The sequence below is a fragment of the Protopterus annectens genome, chromosome 4.part1 (genome assembly GCF_019279795.1).
Source record: "Protopterus annectens isolate FY-2018-M chromosome 4.part1, PAN1.0, whole genome shotgun sequence".
NCBI lineage: Eukaryota > Metazoa > Chordata > Ceratodontiformes > Protopteridae > Protopterus > Protopterus annectens.
Genome location: NC_056734.1, coordinates 117,920,241 through 117,936,604, shown reverse-complemented (window position 1 = coordinate 117,936,604; position 16,364 = coordinate 117,920,241).

Below are 16,364 nucleotides of genomic sequence, written 5' to 3'. Positions count from 1 at the left end.
ACATGCAATCAGTGCAAGTACATAACTAACAGTAAAAGTATAGTCTTACAGGATATTAATACTACACTTATAACATTTAAAAAGGGGAACTGCAGAACTTCCCATATAGTATATTTGGCCACCTGCACACACTGTGCATGTTTTTATGTAGGGAAGACAGACAGATGTCTTCGTAAAAGGATATATGATCACTATTATTGCATTAAAAAAGGAGATGATAAAAACGCACTAAGTAAACACCTTAAGAATAGTAAGGACTGTGACAAATTTTTATTTGGCATATTAGAAATAGTGTATCCCAATGTCAGGGGTGGAAGTGTCAAGAAAATATTAGGGGAGAGAGAAGTATGGTGGCAGATCAAGTTAAATGCGACTGTACTACCTGGAATTAACGAACATATCTCTATCAAGCCCATACTAGAGAACAATGTTATATGAGATATGGGCATGTATTACATCAAATAAGTAAACACCAATGACTTGTATGTACTTCCACATTATGTATGCAATTGTTCCACTACTGTTGTGTATATCCACATTTTTAATATTTTTTCATTGGTCGATAGTTTGCATATGATTCAAATATACATTATTTATTGTTAATTTTGGAAAGCAGTATTTGTACGCATGAATTAATAGTTTGCACAGTGCACTTTATTCAACAGCAATATGTGTGTCATTCAGATTGTTGCTTAAGCATATAGCAACATTGATGCATAGAGGTAACTTTTTAAAGAGCCATTCTTTTAAAGGGTTAATTTTTAAACAATTAGGAGTTAATTATTCAAATGCTAATTGATACAACCTGTATATATAGGTTAGCTTCACTACGGAGAAATGTTCTGACGAAGTCTACTGGATGTAGATGAAAGCGCTCAACATTTTATGTTTTTATTTGAAAAATTAAAGTGTCTTTTATTCAGCTACCTCTTCGTTATTTTTGTAAGTGGACGTGTGGTGTAAAACCTTGGCGAGTACTTTTAATGAACATTGGTTGTGGTATCCTGCCACTTTGAAGCAGTGTTGGAGAATTATTCTTTATAACTACAAAAGTCCTAGAGTTCTATTATCTAGTAAGACACCTTGTGGGCTTGAGTGAAGAACTGCACCATTAAGACTTAATGGTAGAATGTCAGTCCTCCTATCTTGGGTTGTAACAGACTCTAGTTTAAATGCCATCAATACCTAAAGACAACAGATGCCCCTGAGAATATTAGAACTCACAGGCCTTGGCTTTATGAATAAGGATTGGGCAGCATCTGGACATGATTAATCTCAAGATGGACTTTAGCTCTCTTTAATCCATTGTTTCTTCCATGTTGAATATGTTACAGATTTTCAGCTCCTTATTCTATGTTGCACGCAGTTATTTGTGCCTTCATTATGTAGTCTTTACACAGATTTTTCAGATTTACATGGTGTTTTTATCTGACAACAGTTTGGGATTTCTACTCCCTCCTATTCCCAATTTCCTCTTCCCGTTTCCTTGCCCTTCCTTTTCTATGCTTTAAAATGTCAGTAAAGCTTAAAAACATTGCCTGAACTAAAGGTTCTTTTAGACATGTGTCAGACTCAGCTTTACATTTGAATTTGAAGTTTGCAACAGTAAATGACTCAAAGAACAGGATGACACACATGCATAAACTTTTCACATTCAAAACACGTGGCCTTCTTTTCCTCTGACTTAACTCTGGTGGCACAGTATGGAAGGATTATATAGAAACTGTATTCGGTGTGGTTTGATGTGCACTTTTTAATCACTATTCTAACAAACGTATTATTGACTCAAGTTATAGCAGCCATTTTTGTCACTGGCTATAATTTTCTGAACAACTGATCAGATAAGACAAGCTGTATCTATTTATGCTTGTACTTGCTTTTTTAAGATAGTAATGAATTTTTAACCTGGAAGTAAGGGTGTATTTTTCTTACAATCTCTTTCTGTCTCTGCCCAACACTGCTGTTCTGTTTAGTTAGATAACGTTGTAGATTATAATTTCATAAGAGAATTTTAAATAAAGCCAGGACAGCTGGCTATTGCTTTCTTTTTATCTTTATGTTATTTTGTTTTGCTCGACAGCCATAAAAGGAATTATAGCATTCTGTGTCTCATATTGTCTGATTTTGATTTCTGCCAGTATACTGGAGCACTGAATGTGTTGTAAAGAAAAACAAAGTTCACCTTGCTGTGTCTTACATATTCCTCACTTATGTTTTCAAACCGACTATTGATTAATGCATGCTGCCACTGAGCAGAGAGAGACGGTGAATGTGTTCTGTCTTGAAAATATCTTGCTTGTTCACAATTTCTGCTCACATTATCAATCTCATAATATTATTCTCAGTGACATTAATCTGATTCTTTACAATGACACTGTGCATTAGGCTAGTGATTTAGAAATTTAGTCTCATGAATAAATTGCACCACTATCCTAAATATATCGTGCACAGTTTTATATTGCAAATTAAAGAAGGTATTTGTGCAGTTTTGTTCATGAGTTACTACATAATTTAATAAATCTCAGGTGAGTAAAGGCAGTTTCTTATTCAATGCATCCCTGCATTATACATAGAGGGAACTCCCAACTTATTTTCCCTAAGGGTCTATAGGCAGCCACTAGCTAATTGGGGTTGCCATTGGTTTCCAGATCTGTTTCTATGATAACCTAGTTATTTTAGGTTTAAATTATGCAAAATTTTTCTTTTTCATTCTGATACTTCAGTAAATCCTCTTTAGCCCTTGCAATCCTTCCTTATTTTATAACTTCTTTTCAGTCACATCTGTATGTTGCTATTACAATTTTCCTCCCTTTCAATGCTCCCTACACATATTCTTCATTCTAATTTACATGTTATCTAATCTAATTATTTTTTACCTCTTTTTTCACTGCTGCACTGTATCAGTGCTTCAGTGGCTGAGGTTGCCCACCCCAAACTCTGGAGTTCTTCCTTTTGGTAACATCACTGAAAATGTGCTTATTGTACCATCTGGATGCGCATAGAATTCCTGCAGAGACATCTGGTCACCATAGGTGTTTATCTTAGCAAAGATTGTAGATGCTGGAGGAGGAGTGGGTAATATTTCCCTTTGCTTCCCATATACATGTTTAATTATCCCCAATTCAAGATCAGCTAGTCTGATTCCACATTTACAGTTCTCATTTTTCTACACACACTGGCTTCAGTAATGACCTTTCATCTCAAAGCCTTGACACTGTTATTCATACTGCTAACACATGAAACAACATTTCTCCTCCGGCCCACTTCAGCTGCATTACACAGGACAGTAGTCTAGAAGGGGATCAGAGAGAAACCTGTCATCTCTCCTTAGATTTCCTTTAATTCCATCTGGGTGATAGCTATCCACTACTATAAAACATTTAGCCTTATTTTACCTGTCTAGACTAGACGTCATGCTATATAATGAAGCATTGGCCACAAAGATATCCATTACCACAAAGGCTTACCTTACTTGCCCATCCTTCATGCTGCACAAAATATACTGAACATTGATCAAAATTTTACCTAGCAATGCAATATATGTATAAATCCCTAGAATCATATGCATGCATATATATATATATATATATATATATATATATATATACACACATATATATATATATATATATATATATATATATATATATATATATATATATATATACATACATACATACATACTTTACATGCACAGGAAATAATACCCTTCTAATATGCCAATATACAAGAACAGTTATTCCCATAATAAGTGTCCAGATTACACTTAAAAATATATAAACTATTGCTTGCTTTAATGTAGTCTACTCCAAGCATCGGCTACTCTCTCTCAAAGAACCAGTTAGTACACCTGTCATTCCTACATAATTTTCTACATAGATTGTCTAACGATTAATGGTGATGGACAGGTTGACAGACGAGATCAGACAGGAGTCCCCGTAGACTATGATGTTTGCAGATGACATTGTGATCTGTAGTGAGAGTAGGGAACAGGTGGAGGAGACCCTGGAGAGGTGGAGATATGTTCTAGAGAGAAAAGGAATGAAGGTCAGCAGGACTAAGACAGAATATATGTGTGTGAATGAGAGGGAGGATAGAGGAATGGTGAGGATGCAGGAAGTAGAGGTGGCGAAGGTGGATGAGTTCAAATACTTGGGATCAACAGTTCAGAGTGATGGTGAGTATGGAAGAGAGGTGAAGAAGAGAGTACAGGCAGGATGGAGTGGGTGGAGAAGATTGTCAGGAGTGATTTGTGACAGACCAGTACCAGTAAGAGTGAAAGGGAAGGTCTACAAGAGGGAAGTGAGACCAGCTATGTTATACAGGTTGGAGACAGTGGCATTGGCAAAAAGGCAGGAGTCAGAGCTTGACGTTGCAGAGTTGAAGATGTTAAGATTTGCACTGGGTGTGACAAGGATGGACAGGATTAGGAATAAGTATATTAGAGGGTCAGCCCAGGTTGGAAGGTTTGGAGACAAAGTCAGAGAGGCAAAATTACGTTGGTTTGGATCTGTGCTGAGGAGGGATGCAGAGTATATTGGGAAAAAGATGCTAAGGATGAAGCTGCCAGGTAACAGGAAAAGAGGAAGGCCTAAGATAAGATTTATGAATGTGGTGAGAGAGGACATGCAGGAGGTTGGTGTGACAGAGCAAGATGCAAAGGACAAGAAGAAATGGAAACAGTTGATCTGCTGTGGCAACCCCTGACAGGAGCAGCCGAAAGAAGAAGAAGATTGTCTAATGATTCTCTACTACAGTTTGATAACCCCACAAATTCTCAGAGGTAGCTGTCTCTAAATTCCAAATATACCTGAATAAGAACTTCTCTTAAATATCTATATGAGACACTCTACAAGATCATATATTTTAGTCTTGTATAAAAAAATTAAATTTTCACATGTATAGATGCCCTTGGTATAGTTCTACTGTACTGTTTTAATTTACTTGTGTTTGTTTTCTTATAATATTTGCATATTGTTATCCCATAGTCTAGTTTGTGTCTAAAGTAACCAACAAGCCATAATTTCATTTCTGACTTCCTAGACTTTATAAATCTCTTTATGCAAACTATAGTTCTATAACTGTCATTAAACATTTGCCTGATATAATTATAAAAACTCAATGCTGGAACTACCCATATACCCAGGTCCTTAAAAGAATCTACAATTTCAATCACTGTGTGCTGCATTAAATATTCACCTTTAAAACTACTTCTCCCAAATATCATATGTCTAGCTTTTTATGTATTTAGCAGCATATTATTCTCCTGTGCACAAATGATCAATTTAGTCAAGTTCTTTTGCAGACATGCCCTATCTGTAACACATGTAATCAGTTTATCCAATTTCAAGTAATCTGCATACAGATTGTGGAACACCTCAGATGAAAAAGATAAGTCTGAAATATACAACCTAAAATGTATCGGCCTAGGACAGAGCCCTGTGGTACATCCTCACTATAACGAAGAGCTTCACCTGTCCAGTTGCTGTATGATACCTGCCATGTCTTATTTGTAAGCCAAGCAGGTATCCATCTTATCAAGATTGCATCAATACTAGTTGTTCTAATTTATTCATGTGTTTTGTGTATGAGCCTATCAAATGGTGAAGTTGTCTATATAAATTACATCACAGCACAATTTTTTAATTTATAGCTGTTATTGTATTGTTTTTGAGCATCACATTACAGGTGGTTTTAGTGCTATTTTTAGCATATGCATGCTGATATATAAGTCCCAACTTTTCCTATTCTGACAATAATGTATCCAAAATAACATTCTCCATTAGTTTCCACAAAATGAAAGTAAAGTTGTGGGTCTGTATGACTCTGAGTTTGTCTTATCCCCCTTTCCCTTAAAGATTGGGTTAACAAGTGCATTTCTCTAACCTTGAGGAATCCCCCATACTTAAATGACCTCTTGAATAACAGATATAAAGACACTGCAAGTTTGTGCTGAAGTGTTCTCATGTCATTATTAAGCATCCTGTCTCCCCCTATGTTTTCTTTAGGTCTAGTTTGAGCATTTTCTTTATATAATCTAATTTAATTTGAGTAGCTGAAGATACCTGGATATTACTAGGACAATTTATCATCCTCTTTGTGGAGCCAAAATACATTGCATAATATTTTGTAAATATATCTATTATCTGATGTGTTTAAGACTGACTTTTAAGATCTACAGACAGATTATCAATTTGTATGATTTTACTCCTACATCTGATGTTATTCCTATTACACTTAACATCTTCATATAAATTTTCATTATTTTTTTCAGATCTTGTTTTACAGTATGTTTAGTTTGCCTCTCCAGCTAGTTTATCCCAGTTTTCAAAAAGTTACACTTTAAACTCTTTTTCATTTGATATAGTTTTGTCTCACCTTAATCATAATTGTCCTGATATCCTTCAAATAACTCAAATCACACCAAAACAACAGTTGATGACTTATTAAAACTTTTTTAATCACAGCTTTATTGAACAATATTCTAAATCTGACCTCCCAGCTCAGCTATACTCACATAAAACCCACTTAGCCCCTCTCTACACTTAACTCACTTTCTCCACGGCAGTCATCCATCCAGACGTAACCCTTCTTAATCCTCTACTCTACTTCAAATCTTTCCACTTCCTGCTCAACCCTAACATCCCCCCAAATATTTAGACCCCCCCCTCCGCCTACCATTTCTCTAATCACTAACCACTTAAAGTGTCTCTGGAGAAATTGGTTTGTTACCAAACCTCATGTTTCCACATTCCCTTCAAATAACTCAGGACACACCAAAATAGCATTTGACAACCTTTATTAAAACTTGTTCAATAACAGCTTTATTAAACAACATTCTTAAATTTACTCATCACAGCATGGACATCCATGTAACAATTCATCATGGCAGTGTATGCCACTCACCCTGCCCCAAAATAAGCAGCGTTGCCTCAACCACTCGCTTACTCTCATTTATCAAAGCAGCATATCACAGCTCACTTCCATCCCCAGCCAACATCCTTCAATCCAACACCCAACACCAGAGGGGGAACAGAAGAAGGACAAGCCTACTCCTCTTCTTCACCCACCAGCCTTAAACAGGCAGTTCCCCCTTCTCTCACTGCAACATTTAAACCAAACCTTCTAAAAACAAAGCCAGGTGTACATTAACAAAATCCAGTCCAAACTCCCTGAGGTGCACTCCTTCTTCTCTAAACCAAACCGGGTCCCTCTCATCAAAGTCCCTACGCTCTATTGTATGAATAGACAAATTCACCAAATGCCTCGATGATCTAAAATTAACAAATCAATGGGTCCACTCTATTCCGATAAAACTGCTGGCATTCATCCAAAACAAATGTGGCACTATTTCAGACCACACAGTACTCCTGCCTGGAAATGCCCTCTTTAAAGTGGCTAAATCCTCCAATATCCTATACACCAACTATTGTTTTGGCATTACTCCCAGATTGTTGCCTGCCAAATGAACCACTAATACTCATGGAATCCAAATCCATGACCCTATGTCCACACACCCCTCCAAAAGTTGATGTCATCTGAGACCTCTGATACCATGCCATAGGAACTGATATAAACCCAACTTGCTGCCATCTGGCCTAACAAAACCTACTTTGCCACCCAATGAATACAGAAATGACTGAGAATCACAACCATTTTTCTTTAAAAAAATATTAAAATGACTAAATTAACCAATTATCTAATGTAAGACATAAAGGCATTTGAAAACCAATGACTTACACTCTTAATAACCTCCAATGACCTACCTTCTCTCACCAAATCAGAAGCTCTTCCAATGTGAAATGAGTACATGAACTGATTTCACATTATTACCTTATCCTGTTTTGACTGAAAAAACAAATCCTTTGGGCTCCCAGCATGAGACCACCATAACCTCCTAGCTCACCCAACTGGATTCAACAACCATTTCTGTCCTTTGCCAGAACAATCTCCCCACACCACCTCATCTGGTCTATCTTACATCTATGCAACCATATTTCTACTGATACAGAAAATACAGTCACATCCTGCCACACCAGTGACCCCAAAAATTCTAACACCATAAATCCTCCATGATACATCTATAGTGACAACGTCACCCACAAATTATAATCTGCAACGTCACCATTCACTAACTCTAAACCCTGCAACAAAACCTTAAATGCCTGTCTTGTCATCGCCCATCACCTGTTCATCTTACCACCAGTTACTTTACTCCATCCCTTTAAAATACAAGCTACTGCCCAGGACTTCATCAAATTCTGCAACCCCACCACCCAAGCAAATATACTGATAGCAGTCAAATCCACCTTAACTGACTGAACAGCCTTACCTTGCACCCAAGCCTGAGCTAAATATTGCAATAACAATCTCTCTGACCAAACTCCCTCTTCCTTAGGCACCTGCAAAGCAGATTTATCAAAATCATATAAAGCCCTACCATATGCCTTCCTTGTAGAAATTGCCCAAGACTGCTGCACCAACCATGTCATTATTTATTTTATTTATTTATTTATTGGCATTTGATTACCAGAATCGTCCACTTGGCCAATGGAGCCCATTTCCAGTGGAGACTAGGGGAGACAAGCTCCAAGAACATGTTACAAGCTTAACAAATTAAGATAAGTTGTACAGAATAATGCAGTATACAATATTATACAGTTAAAAAAGCATAAATGTACATATAGAAACAATGCAGCAAAATAAAAGAACAATTTGACAAGAAGAATAGCATATAGTTTAAGAAAAACATAAGTGTAACTTTTAACAAGGAGATCGTGTACAGTTAGAGAAAACATAATTGTAATGTCAACAAAATAGCATAGATCATTTCACAAATCACATAATTTGGGAAGTTGACAAGAAAACTCTTGTCTGTGTTTCTAGAGTATAGACAAAAAAAGAGAGTGTAGTTAGAAGAAGGAGGTCAGGTCTTGATCTGATCTGAGAGTTGTAGGAAGTGAGTTCCACATTTTGGCAACAGTGTAGGATTATAAAAGTTGAACTGCTGGGAGTTTTGGTTTATGAATCTATAGTTGCTGATTTTTGGATCTGAGGGATCTGTTGGGTAGGTAGTTGGAGAAAAGGGATGAGAGGGCGGGACATAATGGTTTGTATACAATTTTGTTTGGAGTCATTAGTTGAATATAGGAGAGGTAGTGTGGCAATTTTAACCAGTTTTGGGAGCGTAATGCTATACAATGGCGGGTAGAATAAGGGGGTGTTTGTTGTGAGACAAGCTATTTTGTTGTAACGGGTTTCTAGTTAGGTCTTTAGACTGGAGGTTAGGTCAGTAAGTAGTAATGCACTGTAGGTTAGAGAGGTTAGGCTATAGGTGATGGCTAGTGTTTTTTTTTTTATAGCAGGGGTAAGGGATTGCTTGTTCCAGTATAGCAAGGCCAGTTTTTGGTAAGATTTTTTGGTATTGTGATGGACATGAAGATCAAATTTGAGGTGTTCCTCAATTATAACACCTAGTAGTTTGGTATGAGAAATTATTTTTATAGATGTTTTATTGTAGGAGACTATAGAGAGTTGTTTTATGACTACTGGGGTGCATGATCTAGGGGTAAAAAGTAATAGTTTGGTTTTATTAGGGTTGAGCAGCAGGTGATTTTTGGTAAGCCAGTTTTCAGTGGAAAAGAAAGCTAGTTGAGTAATGTGATGGATCTTGAGAATAGAGTTGGCCATGCAAATGATTGTAGAATCATCAGTGTATTGAATAAGGAGCCATGCATGAGAGATAAGTGAAGGCTGTAAAGGAAGATGCTAAAAAATAGGGGTCCCAATACCTTTGGGCACCCCTGTGGGTTTCGGAAAATAAGAGGAGAATGAGGAATTCCTATTAACAGCTTGTTGTCTATTTGATAAATAGATTGAAAACCAGTTAAGAGAAGGGGAGGATAGTCTGGTAAGTGAGAGTTAGTTAAGAAGAAGGGGATGAGAAATCTTATCAAATGCTTTAGAGAAGTCTAAGAAGGTGGAAGAGACGTATTTAACAGAGTCACTAGCTTTAGTGATTGTGTCTGTGAAGGAAATTATGTCTGTCATTGTACTGTGACCTGGTCTGAATCCATGTTGAGTAGGAGACAGCCTATGATTGCTGGTGAGAAATTCAAGGAGTTGAGTCTGAATACATTTTTCAAGAATCTTAAAAAGGGGGAACAGAATACTGAAAAGGCGATAGCTTGAGAGATTTGTGGAGTCGCCACCTTTATGGAGGGGTATAACATGTGCCAGTTTCCATATTTTGGGGGATGTAGGATTCAAAGATGGATCTGTTTATCAGAATTCTAATAGGGTAGGCTATAGAGTTTGCAGCAGGTCTTAGGAAGTCTGTTGACAGATAATCTTCTGCATTGGAGCAAGATTTAACCTTGAGGAGTATGGTTTTATGGTTGTAATGGGACAGGGTTTTAAGGATAAGAAGGGTGTACAAGGGTTGGAAAAGTCGGTAGAGTCATGTTGGGAGTGAGGGGGAGGGATGTGGGAGAGGGGAGGGGAAACTGAAGTAGTTGCAGCAGAAGACCCTGAGCCAATATGGTGTTGGGTAACTGTGGATGCAATGCTGGATATGGTGTTGATGAAGTGGTTGTTGAAAAGGGTGGCTATATCTAATTGTTTTTGTTGGGAAATGGAGTGGGTTTGGTCTTAGTGCCAGGGTTTAGAAGTGAGGAGATGCCTGTCCAGAATTTGTTTGGATTATTTCTGTTGTTGGACTAGAATTTTAGATAACATTCTTTTTTTTTCTCTTTGGTTATTTGTTTTTTTTTTTGTTTATGTAGTTACAGAGTTGCCTGTAGTTTTGTAGTGTGGTAGGATTTTTATCTTTTTGCCAGTATTTCCAAGATTTAGCTATGATGTGACTACTTGTTTTGTAGAACTTATTAGCCAAGGGGCTGGATTAACTTTTATTCTTTTCAAACGAGATGGTGCGAGTTTATTTAGGGTTTCAAGAAATAGGTTGTTAAAGCTTCATCTAGGGAATGTTTTTTAGAAGGTTCTAGTTTCTAGAAAAACAACCTAACAAATTAGCTACCTGCTACAATAGCATTGCTCGCTTCGCTACTGGTAACCCCTACAGAACCCATCATTGTCTTAACCTGAAACAACTAGGCTGGCTTGAAATTCAAAACTATCTTGCTATCCATCAACTCATTCTGGCCCATAAAATACTGTACCAACCAAAAAACACTCCTGTACTCTCCCAACTCATAATCCCCTATAGCAATCTTAACTCTCTCCGCTCTTCGAGTAAACTCTTGACTACTTCTATAAAATCTAATAACACTGCTGGTAACTTCCTATTCACCAATTCTGTAGGTACAAAATGGAATTTGTTACCTACTAACATAACAATGATTTCCTCTCTGCCTCTTTTCAAACAAAACATTAAACGACACTTCCAAAATCACTGGCTTTGTTCCTGTTGTAAACCTGATTAACCTTCCACTATTACTACTTATCTTAAACTATCTCTCTTATTCTTGTTTCACTCTATTCTCCACTAAGCTTTTCTCTTCTCCCTTTTCATCCTCTCCCTGCTTCTTTCCCTGTTAACTTTCTTAACCTGCTTTCTTCGCCTCTAATCCTTTATTTTCCCTACCCCACTCTTATTGTTCCACTTTCATTACTTATTATCTTTGTATCTTTATCTCCAAGTATTTTTATTTCCTGTATGATGTTATTTGGAATTTCTCTGTGTGTGGTAGTAATTAATTAATGTTATACTAACTATTTAGAAGAGTTTTGAAGATTTTTGCTGTTTTTTACTAACCTGTTTTCTAAATGGCTTATTGTTATCTATGTTGATTTTTATGTATGTATAGATTTTTTACTTCTGTGGAGCTTTTCTCCTCGGGCCTCTACTGAAAATGGAAATATATCCAGATAGACTAGCCCGGTCAACAAATGTAAAATAAAATAAAAATAAAATAAAAATTATGTGTTTTAGTTGGTTGATGAAAGTTTGGGAGTCAAAGTTGGTTAAATTCCTGAAGCGTTTGTAGTGGCATTCTATTTGGATGGAAGGGGAAGTTCTGATGATAAAACCAGGACGATGGTCGCTTAATATATTTATTATTATGTATTTATATGTATTACTTCAGACCAATCTGTATACTTCCATGGTGGTGCAGCAGTGGCATTGTTGCCTCACAGCAAGAGGTTCTCTCGTTCGATTCTCGGCCGGGGTTGGGAGTGCTTTCTGTGTGGAGTGTGCATGTCCTCCCCGCGGTCGAGTGGACGTTCGAAAGACATGTGTTGAATGGGTGTGCCTTCGTTGAAGGTTGGGCATCGGGCTGGCAACTTGACACCATAAAAAACAATTGCCATTCATTAGTGGACCGTAGTTCCGCTGTGTCGACCCTTAACCAGGAAAAGCCGAAAGACAAACAAACAAACTTCAGACCAATCTGCTACACCTAATCCAGCAACCTGATTGGCTCGCTCACTGCCTCTGGGGCTAACTGATGAAACCTGCAAAACTGAAAATGAGACAAACTGTCAACAATCTCTTTACTAGCACTTGCCAAATGCACACCTGTAAAAGAAAAGTTTATCAATAAACTCTGCAAAACCAGTTTCCATAATACTAATAAAATCAGCCTAGATTTTGCTGTTTTTGACCGTAAAACATGCACAACTGCAATATTTTCTGAACAAAAAATTACCCTCTTAGCATGCAACCACTCCTGCCACACCACAGATGCCACCCAAATAGGCATCAGCTCCAACAAAGCCACATCTTTCTTCGATTCATCCTTCCAATCCTCTGGTGATTGAACCACATATTGTTCACCCCCCATCCCTCTCAACCTCTTACAGCAGGAAATCCAGACAAAGAAATAAATAAAAGTGGGACAAAGGCACAAACAATAGGTATTGTTCTTACAAACTTAGAAAGTTGATAGAATAACATGTTTTGCATTAGCATGAATTTTCTGAAGGGTGTGAAATCTGAAACTCAAATGTCTGTCATTATTTTCTAAGTTTACTCTTTAATGATTTCTACTAATTTGCCAAAAAAACACAATTTTATGAAAAATGGACCAAAATATGAGGCAAACACCTGGGCATTCTGCAAAACTCTGTGTTCACTGCTAAAAAATGCTCCCAACCCAATATTCCCAAGTATGTTTGTAAAAACTTGCATTTCCTCTTGACCATCCCAATCAGACTGACAAAGCAAAAGGCCATGAAACTGATGCAGAAAGGACAACCACAACAGTACATCAGTATGAACAAGCTTACTTATCCTCACCCAGTTATGTTTGCTTCTCTCCCATTCAACAAGATAGCCACAGACCTACAACATGTACGCCAAGGATGAATTGACCAGCAAGCAAAATTCATTAGCTCTAAGTGCTCCATAACATCCTTAATCCACACCTTGTCCTTGCCCCTCATACAAGTAATCTTTTCCTTCAAGTGCTCTGTCTTCTCAAGTAGTAAGCAAAACAAGCCTCTTCCCACATCCAGTAACAATCCCAAAAAACATAATCCCTTGCAGGGCCTTCCAAGTTCTGCATAGCCAGTGGAGCACCCAGCTCCTCGCACATCACCAAAAATGGCTGAATACCCTCCATTGCTCCTTCAAACCCTTCACCTATCAATAAGAAATCATCCAACTAATGCACCACCTTCTGAGTCCCCACCCATTGCTGCTAGATCCAATGCAGTGCAGTGCTAGACTTCTCAAAAGTGGTACAGGCCACTGAACACCGCATCAGCATGGTATTGTCAAATTAAAATGTGTTCTCAACCAACATGGCCAACCACTCATCCTCCCTTACTGGTAGTAACCGAAAAACACATTCAATATCCACCTTTACCAACCATGAATGTGTAAACGTCTGAATGCCCCACTGCGTCCAATGAAGCATACTTAACTTTTGCGTCTTCAATGTAGGACAAATGGTGAATCAACTGGAATTCACCAGGCCACTTCTTAGGGACAAAATCCAATGGTGACATGCTAAAACAGTCAAGGGGAGGGCAATCAAATGGGCCCAGTAACCTATTTGCACCTCCGTTCTTCTCCACCAAATCTTTCAAAATCTCCTCCCTCACCCACACCAAATTCAAATTCTTACAGATTGAGCACCCCCCCCATTAAACCCCTGACTTAATAGAAAATCCTACAGAAAATCCTTTAATTAATTCCTCCACCACTGCCAAATCAGGAAATTGCCTGAGCATGTGTCTCAATGCCCACACCTTAATGGGTGAATGTGTCCCTCTGTTCTCCCTTCTGTCTCCAAAAATATACTCCTCACCTCTGCCCTTGAAGATTACCTCACCCCAGAAAGCCTTGAAATCCCTGGAGCAAGGGAGATAATGCTCCCACTTCAGTTGGAAAGGAGCCCAGACTGACCTAATTCCTGTCTTGATGCCCCTACTGAACAGCTGATTTATGCCCGCATACTTTGAACAAGTGTGCAAGAACCTGCACACTGCCCATAAACAATGCCCTGCATTAAAGGCTCACCACACTCCAATGTTTTCCCCTCCTAGCTTATCTCATCTGCTAGTGGCCCCAAAGTTATCCATCCTAGCTGGCTAACCAAATGCTAGGGTGCCTAACTTCCCAGCGCAGTGCTTGATCCATCACTTTTTAGTTATAGAACCACTGATCGTACCACAACCAGGTATCCCCCCCACACACACACAGTCATTGTGCCTCACAAATGGTGAGAAAATAAGCCGAAAATGGTAATGCCCTGGAGTTATCATTTTCCAACCAACTTGCCAAGTAGTACATGAAAACTAACATCCAACTGCCCTACATTCTTGCACGCAGCTTACTTATTGTCCTCCACCCTAAACTACCACCACCAATGAACTACTGAGGGGCAAAACACCCATAAACAGCCATATTACTGCATAATAACCTGAAGAGCTATAACCTCAGCTCACTACCACCAATGGCCGCACCAAGAGGAAAGCCCTCTCAGTTCCAGCGCTAGTCAAGTATGAAAATGCCTAAACTAACTAGGGAGAACAGCACAATTAAAATTTAAGTAATGAACAAAACCCTACATAATAACTGCGGAAGCTGTAAGTGTGAATCACTACCAATAATGGCCCAACCGAGAGGGGATTTATCTCAACACAATCACTAATTAAGTACAAAACTGCCTAAATGAATGAGGAGGAAAACAGTATCATTAAAACTTACATAGTGAACCTCCAAAAGCTCTAAACAATAAAACAGCCTACCAGCCCACAGCAACCCAGTCAAAGCAACTCACACAAACAACCACCATCAGACATGGCAAGCCCCATCCTACGACCTCTAACAAATGTATCCCCACAAAGATGAAGACCTTAATCAACACCACTTTGCAAGAGGAAAAAAATTATTGTACAACCATTACCCAGCTCATCTGTGTATACTACCATTAATCCAAGGCCTACCTGTCCACCAAAGTACCTACTGGTCATCTTGGATTTAAGCCTGCAATACAGCAAGTTCACACCTACGTCTGACCTCCCAACTCAACTACACTGACATAAAACCCCCTTAGCCCCTCCCTACATTTACCTCACTTCTTCACAGCACTCATCCAGCCAGGCATAACCCTTCCTTACTTACTACTCTCCATAAACTCTTTCCACTTCCCACTCAACCCTAACACCTCCCCCCGCAAACCTATAGATCCCCTCCACCTACATTTTCTCTATTCCTCATAACCATGTCTGTCTATATCCTGATACTAAACGTTTTTTTTTAGTTTTTTTTGCTTTCAAATACTTTCTTTCTCATAACTTGCCACATTCCTTCCGCAGTTATTTTCCTACTGAATGCATCACTCCATTTAGTTTGACAGTGTGACTGTTTTGCTTCCATATAGTCTACCACTAATCTTCTATACATGGTTTAGATTATAGTTTGGCAGAATTATCTAGCAGCAATTTAACCTTTATAATCTATGATCGCCACACATCAATGATGATAAAACTTCACAGGAAGTAACAGCCATTTCCTTATGAACACAAACAATGCCAACTATGTTCCATTCCCCAGTAGGCTTTTTAACATCTGAAGCAATTGTTCCTAAACATATATTGTAAATACTTTTGTCACTAATGTTACTGAATCGATATTATTCCAGTCTGATTCTGGTAAATTTAAGTCCACAGCCACTTTTATTCTTCTCTCCTATGTTTCATGCAAGAAATGTATGAATTCCTCTAGATCATCAGCACTTGCAACAGTCCATACACTTCAACAATTGCTATATGTTCCAGGGTTATCTTTAATGTCACAGTTACATAATCTACAGTATTGGTATTATCATTAAACATGTAATAAACCCAGGTCTCATAACAATCTTTAACAGCCATATGATTTTTTTGTAAAA